Source organism: Sciurus carolinensis, unplaced genomic scaffold, assembly GCF_902686445.1.
Source record: "Sciurus carolinensis unplaced genomic scaffold, mSciCar1.2, whole genome shotgun sequence".
NCBI lineage: Eukaryota > Metazoa > Chordata > Mammalia > Rodentia > Sciuridae > Sciurus > Sciurus carolinensis.
This window is the reverse complement of record NW_025920122.1, coordinates 1,051,209-1,072,621: the sequence shown is the minus strand read 5'-3', so window position 1 is coordinate 1,072,621 and position 21,413 is coordinate 1,051,209. Positions and strand designations below refer to the sequence as shown.

The 21,413-nt window shown below is 42.3% G+C and overlaps 1 long non-coding RNA gene and 1 pseudogene across 1 annotated transcript in view; one reads left to right on the top strand and one right to left on the bottom strand.

Annotated features, from left to right (window-relative positions):
- LOC124973792 (probable RNA-binding protein 19) overlaps positions 1-21,413 on the top strand; it is a 956,910-nt pseudogene that overhangs the window by 205,447 nt on the left and 730,050 nt on the right.
- The window catches only part of LOC124973824 (uncharacterized), a 35,685-nt gene that overhangs the window by 4,848 nt on the left and 9,424 nt on the right, over positions 1-21,413 (bottom strand). The window contains exons 5-8 of the long non-coding RNA XR_007106714.1: positions 15,057-15,180; positions 8,016-8,130; positions 3,249-3,424; positions 1,852-1,952 (exon numbers count right to left, since the gene is read on the bottom strand). This is a non-coding gene — a long non-coding RNA (uncharacterized LOC124973824). The remainder of the gene's footprint in view (positions 1-1,851; positions 1,953-3,248; positions 3,425-8,015; positions 8,131-15,056; positions 15,181-21,413) is intronic.

Here is a 21,413-nt window from a genome sequence, read left to right as displayed (position 1 = left end):
TCCAAATCTTCCTCATCAGACAGGGAGAGCTGATCAGGTAGACCTTTCTCCTTTCTCCCCGTCTTCATCATCGTCTGATTCACTTTCACTTTCACTCTGGGTTTCCTCTGTATATTTTTTAACCAGGCTGTCAGCAAAGGTTCCTTTTCTGACATTTCATCTGGTGATCTTACCCTTTTACTTAGCTGCTCACTTTCATGTCTAGGGTCTAAACAGTCCCTAAAGATTCCACAACGCAAAAGCATCGGCAGGTGCTCTTTCATTGCCATATAATCTATGATGCGCATGCATAGCATTGCCTATCTTTTTCCAGGTTTTAACATCTAAAGTACCCTGTTCAGAAAACCAAGGGGCACATTCTTGCACGAAATGAAAAAATCTTTTTAATTGAGCTGTTCCTACATGTGTTCCTCTTTTAGTTAATAAGTGCTTAACAATATCAATAAATAATGCTCTTTCTTTGCTTTCACTACCTCCCATTTAGCTGTTCTGTCTATCCCTGCCTCTCCTTTCTCGGCCTTCTCTACCGAGGGGTCCACGGCACCCCAGGAAGGATCTTAACTGTCTTGAAAAGGAAAGAAATTAATATTAATAAATGGGGCATTTACCAGAGTGCCCCACATTGGGCGCCACTTGCCAGGGTCCAGCCCTAGCAGGAGTCCATGGGTTCCACACAGGTAAACAGGGCGCAGGGAGACAGCGTCGGCGTTGGATGGAGAATGAAAAACACAGACTCTACTTCTGGTGCAATCACTCCCACTTTATTCTGGGGAAGGCTGGGTTTATATACATTTTTCCTCAGGCTTTAATGGCAGTCTTGTTTTTAAAATTAAAGGAGTTTCCAAATCATAGGCAGAAATTGTTTTTAACAAGGATCAGAAAGATTATGAGAAAACAGTAACCTTACAGATTATCCTTACCTAATCAAATTGTTATAAGAATATCTAACTACGTCAATGAGCTAATACAATGTTTATTTCCTTAATATCTAAACTCTATGTGACCTAAGACTATTCTTATTATTCTCGCAGTTAAAGTGATAGACAAGTAATCTCATGTGACCATCTCTACTAGGTCCATCTGGTTAATATCTAAATTGCTGAGTTAAGGGCTACAGGAGGGCAGCAGTTGCAGTGGTTCTTGCGGCCAAATTTTTTTTTACTGAATAAATTACCTTGTCTTATATAGCTCTTTTTTTCCAGAACAGGGCATTGTGAACCAACATTTCTCATAGGGGTGACCTAGTCTTTGTAGGAACAAGGAATGTTGTGAAACCTTATTCTTTTACCCCACCACCATTGTTAGAATTTAATCAGCATGTTGGAGACAAAGGCAGATCTATAACTATTTTCTCCAGAGACTTTAAGGGACTGATTGCACGGTTGCAAAATTATTTTTAATTTTGTTAGTGATAAAGACCCATTGTTTTTCATATTGCAGGTAATATTTTCTGGAATTTTTGTTGTATTCCCCTCATGCCCTTAAGAAATCCGTTCAGACTGAAATGAGTAATATAAGAAAAACACAGCAGAAAAAGCACGATGCTGCGGAGCAAAACATCTGGCAATTCCTTTTAGGATGAGCCTTTGCAAACATCCTCCAGAGTATCTTTGTCAAGCACTGGATGGAATTCCATATGCCCCCGCAGCAGACCCTGGGCTAGGTCCACAAAGGCAGTGCTGTTCTGCAGGATGGTAAGTTCAATTGCCACAAGAATGACAATTGCTGAGGGCACACAGGAATGGCAGTCCACAAAGGCTATGCCACTGGTCTAACAAGTCATCATGAGGCCCATGAACCACACCAAATTATGAGCTGAATGGCTAATATCTATCATATATTTAAACTTACGTGGTCGTCTATGAATTGTTTCTTACACAAGAACACTGCAACATGGCTCTCATGAGTCTTCATGTGGTGGAATATATCTCCAATCACAGCAGCTCAGGAGGCTGAGGAAGGAGAATTTGGAGTTTAAGGCCAGCCAATTGAGTGAGGCCCTAAGCAACTTAGCAGAACACTCTCTCAAAATAGGATATAAAAATTTAAAGAGCTGGGGATGTGACCCAGTAGTTATGTGCTTTTGAGTTCCATCCCCAGTACTAGAAAAAAAAAAGGTGTATTCAAATACTGCATAAGATTTCATCAGAGGCTGGGGATGTAACTCAGTGGCAAAGTGCTTGCCTAGCATGTGCAAGGTACTCAGTTCAAGACTCCCAACTGCAGAAAACACAAAAATAAAGGAAGAAAAAGAAAGCACCCCATCCTAAATATCAAACTATGTGTATATGAAATATAAATGTATCATGCTGTGAAGTGACTACCCTTAACCAAGTTATCTCATTGTATATATGCAAATATTTGGAAATCTCAAACACTTCTAGTCCCAAACATTTTGCATAAGGGGTACACAGTCTGGAGTATGAGACAGCATTATACATCATTCAGATGGAAAGAGTTGAAGCAGTCATGTTACAATAGCATAAAAAGCTGGATATGAAAGACCTTTAAATATCCTGGGACTTGTGCAATAATCCTGGTCTGGGTCTACATGCTACCAAGTAAGCCGTTGCTCAAAGACTCGTTCCGTAAGACTATGTAGCACCAAATGTTAGGATAGAGCCTCCCACTGTACTTCTTTCTCCCAATCAAAAGAAATCAAGGGAGGCTATATTGATTTTCCAAAGTAAATAATACTGGAGAAGGGCTCAAAGCCAACACAGTCTCATGCCTTTGTTATGACCATAATGGAGATAGCATATCAGCCAATATTAACTAATTATATTCCTGCCAAAGCAAAGTCAAGTGCTCTTCTAATCCAATGATCCTACCATTATATGTTAATGGTTGCCAGAAAGATGAAATCCTATTTTTAAGTAAATGTTAGACAGAAATGAAGAGTCTCAATTATACCTCAATTAAGCCAAATGCATAAATCATACCACTAAGTTTGTTTCATCAGGTCAAGGATCAGATCTGCATTAGGGATAAAAGCATTTGAACTGCCCAACATGGTGTGATTGCTCTGCAGACCTGATTTGGATGCACACCCTTTTACAAAAGTACTTTGCTTTTTCTTTTCTGGGCTACTTCTGAGCACAAGTCTGATTCCTCATGACACCTGGCATGTCAAACATTCTCAGATCTGAATAGTTGGGTGTTATAATTCAAGTCATTCTTTTTCTGGTGACTGTGAACTCAAAATCACAGCTCCTAAACTTTGATGAGCTCAATGAGGGTGAACTGACCAGAAGTGAGCAACAGGCAAAAGGCAGAGCTGCTCTTCCTCATCTTCTGTGTGGTCACGCCCTGGCTCCGGCCCAGACTGCCTGCAGGAACATGAGGTGCACTGGCAAACGTCTGGATCAATTGCAAACTCTGCAACAGTAGTCACCTATTTCTTCCCTTGCCTTCTTCACAGGTCCTAAACAGAAAAAGAGAAATTCATCAATCACTGTAAATGAGAGCACACATGGACCACAGGGTGAGAGACTAAGGCATTTCCAGGAACCCCCTTGCAGCCTACAGGAAGCACTCTGAGTGACAGGTGGAAGTCAAGGGATGTTTGAGCAGAGGAACACCATCTATTCATAAAAGGCTCATTCTGGCTACTGATAAAGATGGGAGTAACTGAAGAGTGACAAGGGCCAAGTCAGGACCACTGGCACAACCTACTGGGAGGCTGAGCCAGCCTTGCTTAGGAAATGGCTTTCAATCTGAGCTGGTCATAAATAAAGCAAGCTGTCTCAGGTGGTGATAAGCAAGTCCCCGAATCAATGGAACCATAGAGGATGGGTTACTGAGTAGGGAATTTGAGCCATCAGTACTCAAGCATATGAGAGGAGTTGGGTAAGACAACTCTCCAAGTCACTTCCAAGTGGAGATAATAAGGTTCAGGGAAATCAGCTGAAAAGAATATTTTCACAGAGTAGGGATAGCTGACCACCTGGGACAATAAGGAGGTGTTCAGTGGTGGAAATGTGGGAGTGAATGAACAGCTTGAGCCAAGCTCCAGAGATGGATATACAGGGTCTCTGGGGAATCTAGCGCACCAAGAGGGAAAAGGTTTATGAAGGACAGGGAGGAGATGAAGCTAGGAAGAGATGCAAGACCTCAAAGGGGACAGCTCCCACGGGGCCTGGTGATATTAAGAGAACATTTTGCCAGCCCTTGTTGAGGAGGCAAAAGTGAGACTGTAGGAGCCAAAGAAGGTGGTTCGACCACTTGGTTCCCCTGAACAGATTTTCTTTTTTTTCCCTCACACCATGGTCACCAACTTCTTGAAGGCACGCCTGCCCAATATTCACTGTGTTCACTCCCCAACTTCTCACTGGAAAATATATCCAGTAATGGCTTCCTAACAAGCAACAACCTAAATATAAGCCCATGGACTGTGTGAGGCTCCGAATCTGGGGGATATTTTGTGACTTCACCATAAGAAGTTGGGAACAGACAATTCTGGGGAGGACCAGTATTTGATGGATGACAACTATGCTCATGAGATGCCACAAGATGGAGTCCCTTCCTGCCGTCAACTCAGAGCCACTCCACAAGCCCCAGCCCTGGAACGCCCAGTGCTCAGAACCCAGTGACATCATCTTTAGGCAACAATGGGGCTTGGGTCTTCCCAAGATTCCCATTGGTGGACAGATTCTTGGGGGCAGTTGATTCTTTGCTGAGCCATGGGCCTGGTAACATGTCTCAATGGTATGCTCAAATGGCAAACCTGGACTTTGCTGGCAGTAAGTATCCCTTCAGTCCTTTGAGTGTGGGGACAAACTTTCAGAAAAGAGACTTTGTATTGATGGGGTGGTGGCTGCCTGCATGGAGTGCCAAATAGTTAAGAGACAGACATTTCTAGGAAACTAAGGAGTTTGAGAAGGCAGAAACCATGTTGTGCCAAACCAGAAAAGATACACTGGTGCCCTTGTCAAGTGGTTCCTTGAGGGCCTCGCCCTTAAGTTCAGTTTATCAGTCTGAGGGATTGAGTGAGTCCTGGACTGGGAGCCAGAAGGCCTGACTGAGTCTCAGCAGGTCATGTTTCCTCTAGACCTAGTGTCCCTTGTCTCTGAAAGGTTAACAATATACTCTTATGCTCCCTGCAGACCAAGCTTTAACTGAATACTAAAATGATGAGGTAGGTATGTAAGGAGGAAGGGAGGGAATGGATGGATGAATGAGCCAAATCAAGGAGAGGAATGAGAAACAGTTCATGTCCGAGCCAGAGTTGTCAGTCAGCTCCCTCTTTATTTTAGTGCCTCAGCCTGGGTCTCCCTGTACTTTGGGCTCATGGGACTGTGTTGTGTAGTAACCTGCGGTGCATTATATTTATGCACTGCAGGAAGAAGCTACAGTGGGAGAGGTGTGCCCAGTAGAGGGTGGAAGTGATGAACATTTGCACCTTCATTTACATTCCACTATTATAATAGATCAATATGCAGAAACGCCATGGAATCAATGTAGCTATTCAAATAAGCCCACCCATAGGTCCTACCATCAGTGAGATGAAAGACCATATTCCAGATTGTCTGTGGGAGTCAGACACCCCTGAAGCCAAGGGTTATGGCCTCAGAGGCAGCATGCACAGGGCAGAGACCCCTGTTGTTATGTGAGCTTCTCTGGCGGACTGAGGGCAGCCCATGACTAATTGGAAGCGACAGCACCAGACGACATCCCCATTCCTGATTTTCAACTTTCAGGTGAATACCCTTTGCCCCAACCCTCCACAAAATGCCTATGGTGTAACACACTGCCTCCTACCCTTTGGTCATCTATCCTGAAAGGAACATACACTACCATTCCCTTCCCACACTGGCCCTGGAATGAACTCTTTCAATGCCAAACTTTGGCTTCATATCTGTAGTGTCCACTCACTGAAGGTGAGAGCTTTATGGAACCAAGGGAATGATTCAACAATGGAGCTAACTTCACGGCAGTCATGCTGACACAGAGGGCCCACTTGGATGTTACGTTATTAAAGAGTTTTGAAAAAGTCAGTCTGTTGTGTCTCATTTCCCGGTAAGAGGGCAATGTTCTTCTCCTGTCTGATGGTGCCACAAGTTTAACCAATACAATGAGAACTGGAGGTTGGCTTTGAAGGGACACATTGAAACAATACTTGTGGATGAGCTCAGTTCCCTCCATCCAGGATTTAAATTCAAACTTGTGCAAGACCCTGGGCTAGGTCCACAAAGCAGTGCTGTTCTGCAGGATGGTAAGTTCAATTGGCACAAGAATGACAATTGCTGAGGGCACACAGGAATGGCAGTCCACAATGGCTATGCCACTGGTCTAAATGTCATCATGAGGCCCATAAACCACAACTCACTATGGGATGAATGGCCTGATATCTATGATATATTGAATCCTAAGTGGTCATCTCTGAATTATTTCTTATACAAGAACACTGCAACATGGCTATCATGAGTCTTCTCTTACTGATGAAGAGAAAGGATCCAAGGGTATATGCCATTATCTTATATTTTGTTGTTGTGTTGTTCCTCAGACACTTCTCCAATTTGCATCTGCCTGACATTAGAGTTCCTGATCTTTCCACTATACCCCAGGGTATACTTTTCCTAATCCTGTCTTCTTCAAACATATGTGGTGGATGCTTTAGTGATTGCAGAATCATCTGTTTGGTCTATAGATTTGCTGAGAGTAAGGGCTGGTGAGTACCTCCTAGAATTTTACACAGGAATACATCCGTAGTAAATGGAGATCCATGGCTGCCCAAAAGTGAAGAGTCCCCTGCAACTCAGATACATGGCAACATTCTGAATACTTTCTGGAAATGGTTCTTAAAGTACAGACAAATAAGATTATGAAGTATTTGGCTACAGTTTAAAGAAGAGAATGCCTGGATTATGCAAAAATCTTTAACCTATTGCCCAAATGAGAAACCCACTCACCATATTTGCTGTAAATGTTAAATGTAGATTTCCCTGAGAGGAAAGGCCAGTTTTTGATTATTTTGTGGTGGTATCTCTGCATGCATGTGCCTGTGTATTTGTGTTTGTGTGCGTGTGTCTTTGTGAAATAGAGAGAGAGGTAGAGAGACAGACATAAAGACAAACAGACAGACAAAAGTTGTGAGAGAATGTGATTTTGGCTCTTACTAACCTTAGGTAATTTATTTTTTATTTTTTCCTGTGTGGGCTGAAGGGATTAGGTCCAGCAACTGAAAAGAAAGCCCTAGCCCTTTCTATGTGACCTGTCTCTCACAAGGGCTTTTCTTTTATTTTGGGAAGGTAAGTGGTACCTTTTTTCCCCTTCTGTAAATATGATCTTATATTGTAACTCAAAATATAAAACAGGACTAAGTGGATGTTCCTTGATACAACAGGGGCAGAGGTTCTTTCCTTTCTCACTTTGTCACTTCTTATCACTGGTGCTTTCACCCAAGCAGATGCCTTATCTGAGACTTCACTACAACACTGCTTTATGCCCACCATCTCTTAACCCTTGCTTTCAAAGGAAGATGGAATCCATAAATGGACAGATCAATGCAAATTTTTTTTCTCTTATGAATCAGGGGAGTGGGGGAGGTTTTTTTAAATTTATTTTACTATTTCACAGTATCAGGATTGCTTTTCTACTTTCTCCATTATGTCTGAGGAAAGAAAGTGAGGCTGCATCTTACATGGTATCCTCACTGCTTAATATGTTGTCTAATGAGGCACTTAGTGAATGAATGAAGATCACAAGAAATATCAATGTAGAAACCAGATGGTATAATGATTAAGAATGCAAGCTTTGCAGTCAGAGTGTGTCAGCTTGTATTCTGCCTTAACCAATTATTTGATGGTCAGACTTAGGAATTTTCCACATCAGTGAAATGGGAATTGCACAAGAATACTTATGTTCACAGGATAGTCATCATGATTATGCCATGATAACTAACAAGTTTCCACAGGAAGTATTCAATAAATGTTAGATGAATTTTTTGGTAAGTAAAACAACATAGAACAGTTATTTAAAACAATCCCACAATCATCCCAAAGGGTACATTTTACCTTCAATGCCAGAAATTCTCAGTATGGAGATAGTCCACAGTTGGTGAGTTCAGTCTCCAAGAAAATGAAACTTTTGACAGTGCTGAGGGATTTGATGTGAAAATCTGTATTTGATCTGTAAAACCATGTATGCATTACTACAATCAAATCTCACACCGAAGTATTCTAGTATCAAAGGCATTCATTCCTGTATTAATATAAGAGAAATAGTTGAAAATTATGTAGCATACTAACTGTGAAGTTAAAGGTTTGCATTGAGATGTCTATAGACAAGTGAAGGTGAATCAAGAGTATATTACACTAAGTTTTCAATAGATGTTCCTCTCCAAAGAATGATATGCAGTTTGACTATTCCTAACAAAAAACCTGATATACTCATAAATCTGCCATTTCTTGAGTGCCAATATCATATCGGGGGAAAATTTCACATGTGTGCTCATGTGATGTGTCACAGTTAAAAGAAGGTGTGTATGGTGTGGTGGCACATGCCTCTAATCTCAACAGCTCAGGAGGCTGAGGCAGGAGAATTTGGAGTTAAAGGCCAGCCAATTGAGTGAGGCCCTAAGCAACTTAGCAGAACCCTGTCTCAAATTATGATAAAAAAAACTTAAAGGAGATGGGGATTTGACCCAGTAGTTATGTGCTGCTGGGTTCCATCCCCAGTACTAGAAAAAAAAAAAGGTGTATTCAAATACTGCATAAGATTTCATCAGAGGCTGGGGATGTAACTCAGTGGCACAGTGCTTGCCTAGCATGTGCAAGGTCTTCAGTTCAAGACTCGCAAATGCAGAAAACACAAAAATAAAGGAAGAAAAATAATGCACCCCATCCTAAATATCAAGCTATATGAAAGTATATCAAGTATATGAAATAGAAATGTTTCATGTTGTGAAGTGACTGCACTTAAGCAAGCTATCTCATTATATATATGCAAATATTTGGAAATCTCAAACACTTCTAATCCCAAACATTTTGAATAATAGGTACACAGCCTAGAGTACAAGTTAGCATTATACATCATTCAGATGGAAAGAGTTGAAGCAGTCATGTTAAAACAGCATAAAAAGCTGGACATGAAAGACCTTTAAACATCCTGGGAATTGTGCAATATTCCTGGTCTGGGTCTACATGCTACCAAGTAAGCCGGTGCTAAAAGTCTGGGTCCATAAGATTATATAGTGACAAATGTTAGGATAAAGCCTCCCACTGAAATGAATAGACACTTCACAGAAGAAGATATACAAGCAATCAACAAACATATGGAAAAATGTTCAACATCTCTAGTAATAAGAGAAATGCAAATCAAAACCACCCTAAGATTCCATCTCACCCCAATTAGAATGGCAATTATCAAGAATACAAGCAACAACAGGTGTTGGCGAGGATGTGGGGAGAAAGGTACACTCTTACATTGCTGGTGGGGCTGCAAATTAGTGCAGCCACTCTGGAAAGCAGTGTGGAGATTCCTTAGAAAACTTGGAATGGAAACACCATTTGACCCAGCTATCCCACTCCTTGGCCTATACCCAAAGGACTTAAAATCAGCATATTACAGAGATACAGCCACATCAATGTTCATAGCTGCTCAGTTCACAATAGCCAGATTGTGGAACCAACCTAGATGTCCTTCAATTGATGAATGGATAAAGAAAATGTGGTATATATATACAATGGAATATTACTCAGCCATAAAGAACGATAAAATTGTGGCATTTGCAGGCAAATGGAGGAAACTGGAGAATATCATGCTAAGTGAGATAAGCCAATCTCAAAAAACCAAAGGAAGAATGATATCGCTAATAAGTGGATGATGACACATAATGGGGGGTGGGAAGGGTTAGTGTTGGGGTTGGAGTTGGGTTTAGGGAGGGGGGCAGGAATGGAGGAAGGAAGGACTGTATAGATGGAGGGGAAGGGTGGGAGGGGAGGGGGGAAGGGAAAAAAGGGCAGAATGAATCAAACAACATTACCCTATGTAAATTTATGATTACACAAATGGTATGCCTTTACGCCATGTACAGACAGAGAAAAAACATGTATCCCATTTGTTTACAATAAAAAAAAAAAAAGCCTCCCACTGTACTTCTTTCTCCCAATCAAAAGAAATCAAGGGAGGATATATTGATTTTCGAAAGTGAATAATACTTACTGGAGAAGGACTCAAAGCCAACATGCCTTTGTTATGTCCATAACTGCGGTAACACATCAGCCAATATTAACTAATTATATTCCTGCCAAACCAAAGTCAAGTACTCTTCTAATCCAATGATCCTACCATTAAATGTTAATGGTTATCAGAAGGACGAAATCCTATTTTAAGTAAATTTTAGACAGAAATGAAGAGTCTCAATTATTCCTCAATTATACCCAAATGCATAAATCGTACCCATAAGTTTGTTTCATCAGGTCAAGGGTCAGAGATGCATTAGGGATAAACGAATGTGGACTGCCCACACAGGTGTGACTGCTCTGTAGACCTGATTTGGTAGCACACCCTTCTGCAAAAGTACTTTCCTTTTTCATTTCTTGGCTACTTCTGAACACAAGTCTGTTTCCTCATGATACCTGGCATGTCAAACATTCTCAGATCTGAAAAGTTGTGTGTTGTAATTCATGTCATGCTTTTTCTGATGACTGTGAACACAAAACCACAGCTCCTAAACTTTGATGAGCTGAATGTGGGTGTGCTGACCAGAAGTGAGCAACAGGGAAGAGGCAGAGCTGCCCTTCCTCATCTTCTGTGTGGTCACACCCTGGTTCGAGCCCAGACTGCCTGCAGGAACATGAGGTCCACTGGCAAACCTCTGGATCAATGGCAAACTCTGCAACAGCAGTCACCTATTTCTTCCCTTGCCTTCTTCACAGGTCCTAAACAGAAAAAGAGAAATTCATCAATCACTGTAAATGAGAGCACACATGGACCACAGGGTGAGAGACTAAGGCATTTCCAGGAACCCTTTGCAGCCTGCAGGAAGCACTCTGAGTGACAGGTGGAAGTCAAGGGATGTTTGAGCAGAGGAACACCGTCTATTCATAAAAGGCTCATTCTGGCTACTGATAAAGATGGGAGTAACTGAAGAGTGACAAGAGGCCAAGTCAGGACCACTGGCACAACCTACTGGGAGGCTGAGCCAGCATTGCTTAGGAAATGACTTTCAATCTGAGCTGGTCATAAATGAAGCAAGCTTTCTCAGGTGGTGGTAAGCAAGTCCCTGAGTCAATGAAACCATGGGGGATGGGTTATTGAGTAGGGAAGTTGTTCCATCAGTACTCAAGCATATGAGAGGAGTTGGGTTAGACAACTCTTCAAGTCTCTTCCAACTGGAGATAATGAGGTTGAGGGAAATCAGCTGAAGGGACTATTTTCACAGAGTAGGGATAGCTGAACACCTGGGACAATAAGGAGGTGTTCAGTGGTGGAAATTTTGGAGAGGTACTACTGAGTGAATAAACAGCTTGAGTCGAGCTCCATAGGTGAATACATAGGGTTACTAGGGAATCTAGCACACCAAGAGGGAAAAGGTATATGAAGGACAGGGAGGAAACAAAGCTAGGAAGAGATGCAAGACCTCAAAGGGGACAGCTCCCACGGGGCCTGGTGATACTGAGAGAACACATTGCCAGACCTTGTTGAGGAAGCAAAAGAGAGACTGTAGGAGCCAAAGAAGGTGGTTCGACCACTTGGTTCCCCAAACAGCTTTTTCTTTTTTTCCCTCACACCTTGGTCAACAACTTCTTGAGGCCATGCCTGCCCAATACTCGCTGTACTCACTGCCCAACTTCTCACTGGAAAATATATCCAGTAATGGCTTCCTAACAAGCAACAACCTAAATATAAGCCTATGGACTGTGTGAGGCTCCAAATCTGGGGGATATTTTGTGACTTCACCATAAGAAGTTGGGAACAGACAATTCTGGGGAGGACCAGTATTTGATGGATGACAACTATGCTCATGAGATGCCACAAGATGGAGTCCCTTCCTGCCGTCAACTCAGAGCCACTCCACAAGCCCCAGCCCTGGAACGCCCAGTGCTCAGAACCCGGTGACATCATCTTTAGGCAACAATGGGGCTTGGGTCTTCCCAAGATTCCCATTGGTGGACAGATTCTTGGGGCAGTTGATTCTTTGCTGAGCCATGGGCCTGGTAACATGTCTCAATGGTATGGATCCTCAAATGGCAAACCTGGACCTTGCTGGCAGTAAGTATCCCTTCAGTCCTTTGAGTGTGGGGACAAACTTTCAGAAAAGAGACTTTGTATTGATGGGGTGGTGGCTGCCTGCATGGAGTGCCAAATAGTTAAGAGACAGACATTTCTAGGAAACTAAGGAGTTTGAGAAGGCAGAAACCATGTTGTGCCAAACCAGAAAAGATACACTGGTGCCCTTGTCAAGTGGTTCCTTGAGGGCCTCGCCCTTAAGTTCAGTTTATCAGTCTGAGGGATTTGGTGGGTCCTGGACTGGGAGCCAGAAGGCCTGACTGAGTCTCAGCAGGTCATATTTCCTGTAGACCTAATATGTCTTATCTCTGAAAGGTTAACAATGTACTCTTAGGCTCCCTGCAGACCTAGCTTTAAATGAATAATAAAATGATGAGGTAGGTATGTAAGGAGGGAAGGAGGGAATGAATTGATGCATGAGCCAAATCAAGGAGAGGAATGAGAAACAGTTCATGTCCGAGCCAGAGCTGTCCATCAGCTGCCTCTTTTCTTTCTTTTACTGCCTCAGCCTGGGTCTCGCTATACTTTGGACTCATGGGACTATGAGTAGTATCCGTTGGCTGCGTTATATTTATTCACTGGAGGAAGAAACTGCGGTGAGAGAGGCGTGCCCAGCAGAGGATGGAAGTGATGAACACTTCCACCTTCATTACAGTCCACTCTTGCACTGGATCAATACGCAGAAACGCCATGGTATCAATGCACCTAATCAAAGAGGCCCTCCCACAGTTGTTACAATCAGTGAGATGAAAAATCATATTGCAGATTGTCTGTGGGAGTCAAACACCCCTGAAGCCATGAGTTATGGCCTCAGAGGCAGCATGCGCAGTGCAGAGAACCCTGTTGTTAGGCAAACTGTTCTGGCGGTCTCAGGGAAGACTGTGTCTAATCGGATGCCACAGCACCAGACCACATCCCCATGACCGATCCTCATCTCTCAGGAGATACCCTTTCCTCCACCCCTCCACAAAATGCCTCCAATGTTGGAACACACTGTCTCCTACCCTTTGGACATCTATCCTGAAAGGAACATACACTACCATTCCCTTCCCACACTGGCCCTGAAATGAACTGTTTCAATGCCGAGCTTTGGCTTCATTTCTATAGCCTTCACTCACTAAAGGTGGGAGCTTTATGGACCAAGGGAATGATTAGAAAATGGAGCTAACCTCACGGCAGTCATGCTGACACAGAGTGCTCACTTGGATGTTATGTTATTAAAGATTTTTGGAAGTCAATCTGTTGTGTCTCATTTGCTGGTAGGAGGGCAATGTTCTTCTCCTGTTTGATGGTGCCACAAGTCTAAACAATACAATGAGAACTGGAGGTTGGTATTGAAGGGACACATTGAATCAATACTTGTGGATGAGCTCAGTTCCCTCCATCCAGGATTTAAGCTCAAACTTGTGCAAGACCCTGGGCTACGTCCACAAAGGCAGTGCTGTTCTGCAGGATGGTAAGTTCAATTGCCACAAGAATGACAGTTTCTGAGGGCACACAGGAATGGCAATCCACAATGGCTGTGCCACCAGTCAAACAAGTCATCATGTGGCCCATGAACCACAACACACTCTGGGCTGAATGGCTGATATCTATGATGTATTGAATCTTAGGTGGTGGTGTCTGAATTGTTTCTTAATCAAGAACACTGCAACATGGCTATCATGAGTGTTCTCTTACTGATGAAGAGAAAGGATCCAAGGGCATATGGGGTTATCTTATATTTTGTTATTTTTGTGTTGCTCCTCAGCCACTTCTCCAATTTGCATCTGCCTGACAGAGTTCCTGATCTTTCCACCATACCCCAGGGTATCCTTTCCCTAAGCCTGTCTTCTTCAAACATATGTGGTGGATGCTTTAGTGTTTGTAGAATCATCTGTTCAGTCTATAGATTTGCTTAGAGTAAGGGCTGGTGAGTACCTCCTAGAATTATACACAGGAATACATTCGTAGCAAATAGAGATTCATGGCTGCCCAAAAGTGAAGAGTCCTGTGCAACTCAGATACATGGGAACATCTTGAATACTTTGTGGAAATGGTTTTTAAAATAGAGAAAATAAGATTATGAAGTATTTGGCTACAGTTTAAAGAAGAGAATGCCTGGATCAAGCAAAAATCTTTAACCCATTTCCTTGGAAATGAGAAACCCACTCACCATAGTTGCTCTAAATGTTAAATGTAATTTCCCTGAAGGAAAGGCAAGTTTTTGATTATTTTGTGGTGGTGATGGTATCTCTGCATGCATGTGCCTGTGTCTTTGTGTGTGTGTGTGTGGAATCCATAAATGGACAAATCAATGCATATATTTTTTTCTCTTATGAACCAGGGGAGTGGGGGAAGGGTTTTTTAAAATTTATTTTACTATTTTCACAATATCATGCTTGCTTTTCTGCCCTCTCCATTATACTATAATATCTCTGAGGAAAGAAAGTGAGGCTGCATCTTACATGGTATCCGCACTGCTTACTACGTGGTCTAATGAGGCACTTAGTGAATGAATGAATCTCACAAGAAACATCCATGGAGAAACCAGATGGTATACTGATTAAGAAGGCAAGCTTTGATGTCATAATGTGTCAGCTTGAATTTTGCCTTAACCAAATATTTGATGGTCAGACTTAGCAATTTTCCACATCAGTAAAATGGGAATTGCACAAAAATATTTATGTTCACAGGATAGTCAACAGGATTATGCCATGATACCTAACAAGTTTCCATATGAAGTACTCAAAAATGTTAGATGAATTTTTGGGTAAGTAAAACAATTTAGAACAGTTATTATTTAAAACAGTCCCACAATCATCCCAACGTGTACATTTTACCTTCAATGCTGGAAATTCTTGGTAGGGTGATAGTCCATAGTTGGGAACCTTTTGCAATTCGATCTCCAAGGAACTGAAACTTTTGAGATCGCTGATGGTTCTGATGTGAAAATCTGTATTTGATCTGTAAAACCATGTATGCTTTAGTACAATCAAATCTAACACCCAATTATACTAGAATCAAAGGTCTTTTAGGGCATTCATTCTTGTATTAATATAAGAGAAATAGTTGAAAGTAATGTAGCATACTAACTGTGAAGTTAAAGGTTTGCATTGAGATGTCTATAGAGAAGTGAAGGTGAGTCAAGAGTATATTACTTTTAGTTTCCAATAGATGTTCCTCACCAGAGTATGATATGCAGTTTAACCATTCATAATGAAAAAACCTGAAGTACTCATAAATCTGCCATTCCTTCAGTGCCAATATCACATAAGGGGAAAATTCCACATGCGCCCTCATGTGATGGGTCACAGTCAAAAGAAGGTGTGCAAGCAAAAGAAGGTGCAGCAGTTCAGGAGACCAAGGCAGGTGAATTGGGAGTTTAAGGCCAGCCAATTGAGTGAGGCCCTAAGCAACTAGCAATACACTGTCTCAAAATATAATATAAAAAGTTAAAGAGCTGGGGATGTGACCCAGTAGTTATGTGCCCTTGGGTTCTATCCCCAGTACCAGAAAAAAGAAGGTGTTTACAAACACTGCATAAGATTTCATCAGAGGCTGGGGATGTAACTCAGTGGCACAGTGCTTGCCTAGCATGTGCAAGGTCCTCAGTTCAAGACTGGCAACTGCAGAAAACACAACAATAAAGGAAGAAAAAGAATGCACCCCATCCTAAATATCAAACTACGTGTATATGAAATATAAATGTTTCATGTTGTGAATTGACTACCCACAAGCAAGCTATCTCATTGTATATATGCAACCATTTGGAAATCTCAAACACTTCTAGTCCCAAACATTTTGCATAAGGGGTCTACCGCCTAGAGTACAAGTTAGCATTATACATCATTCAAATGGAAAGAGTTGAAGCAGTCATGTTACAACAGCATAAATGATGGACATGAAAGACCTTTAAACATCCTGGGACTTGTGCAATAATCCTGATCTGGGTCTACATGGTACCAAGTAAGCTGTTGCTGAAAGTCTGGTTCCATAAGACTATGTAGCACCAAATGTTAGGATAAAGCCTCCCACTGTATTTCTTTCTCCAAATCAAAAGAAATCAAGGGAGGTTATATTGATTTTCCAAAGTGAATAATACTTACTGGAGAAGGGTTCAAAGTCAACACAGTCTAGTGCCTTTGTTATGTCAATAACGGAGGTAACACATCTGCCAATATTAACTAATTATGGCCATACCAAACCAAAGTCAAGTGCTCTTCTAACCAATGATCCTACCATCATATGTTAATGGTTATCAGAAAGACTAAATTCTACTTTTAAGTAAATTTTAGACAGAAATGAAGACTCTCAATTATACCTCAATTATAGCCAAATGCATAAATTGTACCCCTAAGTTTGTTTCATCAGGTCAAGGGTAAGAGCTGCATTAGGGATGAAAGCATGTGGACTGCCCACCCAGGAGTGATTGCTCTGCAGACCTTATTTAATAGCACATCCTTCTGGAAAAAATACTTTATGTGTTTATTTTTCTGGGCAACTTGTGAGCACAAGTCTGATTCCTCAAGACATCTGGCATATCAAACATTCTCAGATCTGAAAAGTTGGGTGTTATATTTCATGTCATTCTTTTTCTGATGACTGTGAATACAAAACCACAGCTCCTAGGCTTTGATGAGCTCAATGTGGGTATGCTGACCAGAAGGGAGCAACAGGGAATAGGCACAGCTCCCATTCCTCATCTTCTGTGAGGTCACACCCTGGCTCGGGCCCAGACAGCCTGCAGGAATCTGTGGTCCACTGGCAAACCTCTCGATCAGTGGCAACCACTGCAACAGCAGCCACCTATTTCTTCCCTTGCCTTCTTCACAGGTCCTATACAGAATAATAGAAATTCACGAGTCACTGTAAAGGAGAGCACACATGGACCACAGGGTGAGAGACTAAGGCAGTTTCAGGACCCGCCAGTAGCCTACAGGAAGCACTCTGTGTGAGAGGGGAAGTCACGGTGTGTTTGAGCAAAGTAACACCATCTACTCATAAAAGGATCATTCTGGCTGCTGATAAAGATGAGAGTAACTGCACAGTGACAAGGGGCCAAGTTAGGACCACTGGTACAACCTAGTGGGAGGCTGAGCTAGCCTTGATTAGAAAATGGCTTTCAGTATGAGCTGGTCATAAATGAAGAAAGTTGCCTCAGGTTGTAGTAAGCAAGTCCCTGAGTCAATGGAACGAAGGGGGACGGGTTACAGAGTAGGGATGTTGTGCCATCAGTACTCAAGCATACAAGAGGAGTTGGATTAGACAACTGTACAAGTCTCTTCCAACTAAAGATAATGTGGTTCATGGAACTCAGCTGAAGGGACTATTTTCACAGAGTAGGGATACCTGACCACCTGGGACTATGAGGTGTACAGTGGTGGAAATGTGGGAGAGGCACTACTCAGTGAAGGAACAGCTTGAGCCAAGCCTCAGAGGTGACTAAACAAGTACTTTGGGTAATCTAGCATACCAAGAAGGAAAAGGTATATGAAGGACGGGGAGGATTTGAGGCTAGAAAGAGATACAGGACCTCATAGGGGTGAGCTCCCATGGGTCCTTGTGATCCAGAGAAAACACTTTGCCAGCCCTTGTTGAGGAGGCAAAAGAGAGAATGTATGAGCCAAAGAAGGTGGTTTTGACCGCTTGATTCTCCTGGACAGTTTGGTTTTTTTCCCTGACACCTTGCTCACCAACTTCTTGAAGGCACGCCTTCCCAATATTCACTGTGCTCACTGCTGATCTTCCCACTGGAAAACATAACCAGAAATGGCTTCCTAACACAGCAACATAAATATAAGCCCATGAGTGTGTGAGGCTCCGAATCTGGGGGATGTTTTGTGACTTCACTGTACAAACTTGGGAACAGACAATTCTGGGGACGACCACTATTTGATGGAAGAGAACTATGCTCATGAGATGCCACAAGATGGAGTCCCTTCCTGCCGTCAACTCAGAGCCACTCCACAAGCCCTAGCCCTGGAATGCCCAGTTCTCAGAACCCGGTGACATCATCTTTAGGCAACAATGGGGCTTGGGCCTTCCCAAGACTCCCATTGGTGGACAGATTCTTGGGCAGTTGATTCTTTGCCGAGCCATGGGCCTGGTAACACGTCTCAACGGTATGGATCCTCAAATGGCAAACCTGGACCTTGCTGGCAGTAAGTATCCCTTCACTCCTTTGTGGGGACAAACTTTCAAGAAAGATGCTTTGTATGGATGGGTTGGTGGTTGCCTGCATGGAGTGCTAAATAGTTAAGAGACAGACTCCTGTGGAAACTAAGGAGTTTTAGAAGGCAGAAACCATGTTGTGCCAAACCAGAAAAGATACACTGGTGCCCTTGTCAAGTGGTTCCTTGAGGGCCTTGACAATAAGTTCAGTTTATCAGTCTGAGGGATTGGGTGGGTCCTGGACTGGGAGCCAGAAGACCTGACTGGGTCTCAGCAAGTCATGTTTCCTCTAGTCCTTGTATCCCTTATCTCTGAGAGGCTAACATGAACTCTTACGCTACCTGCAGACCTAGCTTTAAATGAATAATAAAATGATGAGGTAGGTATGTAAGGAGGGAGGGAGAGAATGGATTGATGAATGAGCCAAATCAAGGAGAGGAATGAGAAACAGTTCAGGTCCCAGCCAGAGATGTCAGTTGCCTCTTCTTTCCTTTACTGCCTCAGCCTGGGTCTCGCTATACTTTGGACTCATGGGACTGTGTTGTGTAGTAACGGGCGGCTGCATTATATTAATTCAATGGAGGAAGAAGCTGCGGAGGGAGAAGCGTGCCCAGCAGTGGGTGGAAGTGATGAACGCTTCCACCTTCATTTACAGTCCACTCTTGTACTGGATCATTGCAGAGACGCCATGGTATCAATGCACTATCAAAAGAGGCCCTCCCACAGCTGTTACCAACAGTGAGATGAAAGATCATATTCCATTCTGTCTTTGGAAGTCACAGACCCCTGAAGCCATGGGTTATGGCCTCAGAGGCAGCATCCCCAGGGCAGAGACCCCTGTTGCTATGCAAGCTGCTCTGGTGGTCTCAGGGTAGCCTGTGTTTAATCGGATGCCAAAGTGCCAGACCAGATCCCCATTCCTGATTCACATCTTTCAGAAGATACCCATTGCCCCAACCCTCCACAAAATGCCTCTGATGCTGGAACACACTGTCTCCTACCCTTTGGATATCTATCCGGAAAGGAATGTCCACTACCATTCCCTTCCCACACTGGCCCTGGAATGAACTGTTTCAATGCCATACTTTTGCTTCATATCTGTATCATCCACTCACTGAAGGTGGGAGCTTTATGTACCCAAGAGTATGTTTACAAAATGGAGCTAACCTCACGGCAGTCATGTTGACACAGAGGGCCCACTTGGATGTTACATTTTTAAAGACTTCTGGAAAAGTCAGTGTGTTGTGTCTCATTTGCCAGTAGGAGGGCATGTCCTTCTCCTGTTTGATGGTGCCACAAGTCTAACCAATACAATGAGGACTGGAGGTTTCTTTGAAGAAAAACATTGAATCAATACTTGTGAATGAGCTCAGTTCCCTCCATCCAGGATTTAAGCTCAAACGTGTGCAAGACCCTAGGCTAGGTCCACAAAGGCAGTGCTGTTCTGCAGGATGGTAAGTTCAATTGCCACAAGAATTACAGTTCCTTAGGGTACACATGTATGGCAGTCCTCCATGGCTATGCCACTAGTCAAACAAGTCATCATGAGGCCCATGAACCACACCACACTATGGGCTAAATGGCTGATATCTCTGATGTATTGAATCTTAGGTGGTTGTCTCTGAATTGTTTCTAATACAAGAACACTGCAACACGGCTATCATGAGTTTTCTCTTACTGATGAAGAGAAAGGATCCAAGGGCATATGCCATTATATTTTGTTTTTGTTGTGTTGTTCCTGAGCCACTTCTTCAATTTGCATCTGCCTGTCATTAGAGTTTCTGCTCTTTCCACCATACCTCGTGGTATCCTTTCTCTAATCATGTCTTGTTCAAACACCTGTGGTGGATGCTGTAGTGTGTTCAAAAGTTATCTGTTTGGTTTATAGATTTGCTTAGAGGAAGGTCTGGTGAGTACCTCCTAAAATTATACATAGGAATATATCCATAGCATATAGAGATCCATGGCTGCCCAAAAGTGAAGAGTCCCCTGTCACTGAGTTACATGGGAACACCTTGAATACATTTTGGAAATGGTTCTAAAAGGAGAGATGAATATGATTATGAACTTTTGGGTACAGTTTAATGATGAGAAAGCTTGGATCATGCACAAACTTTTACCCATTGACTTTGGACATGAGCAACACACTCACCATAGTTGCTGTAAGCTTTAGATTTCCCTGAGAGGAATGGCCAGTTTTTGCTTATTTTATGGTGGTTGCGGTGTCTGTGTGTGTGTGTGTGTGTGTGTGTGTGTGTGTGTGTGACACAGAGAGAGAGAGAGAGAGAGAGAGAGAGAGAGAGAGAGAGATTTTGAGAGATTGGGATCCTTGACTCTTACTAAACATAAGTAATTTCTCTTGTTTTTTGTTTTTTTTCCCTGTGTGGGCTGAAATGATTGGGTTCAGCAACTGAAAAGAAAGACCTAGCCTTATCTATATGACCTCTCTCTTGCAATGGCTTTTAAACCTTTTTCTTTTATTTTTGAAAGTTAAATGGAAACTTTTTATTTCCTTTTGTAAACATCATCTTATGTTGTAACTCAAAATATAAAACAGTATTAAGTGGATGTTCTCTGGTAGAACAGGGCATAAATTCACTTGTTCCTCCCTTTGTCACTTCTTATCCTGGTGCTTTCAAACATGTAGATGCCTGAAGTCTGAGTCTTCACTAGAACTCTGCTTTGTGCCCACCAGCTCTTAGTCCTGGCTTTCAAAGGAAAATGGAATTCATAAATGGACAGATCAAAGCAGATTTTTTTCTCTTATGAACCAGGGGAGTTGGATGAATCTTTAGTAAGACATAGTGAGAGAAAAAGGAAAAGTTTTATTTAGACATAGTATAATAGCTACTATCTTGATATGAAATAAATAAATCTCAAATGGAGTCATAAAATCCTTGAATTCACTCACTAAACAGAACTAAAATTGCTTATGTGTGACCAATAAAGCTCTGCTAGTACAAAGTAGATTTATATTTCTTAATATGAGAAATCTAAATAGGTTAAGTTGATATAAAAATACGTGC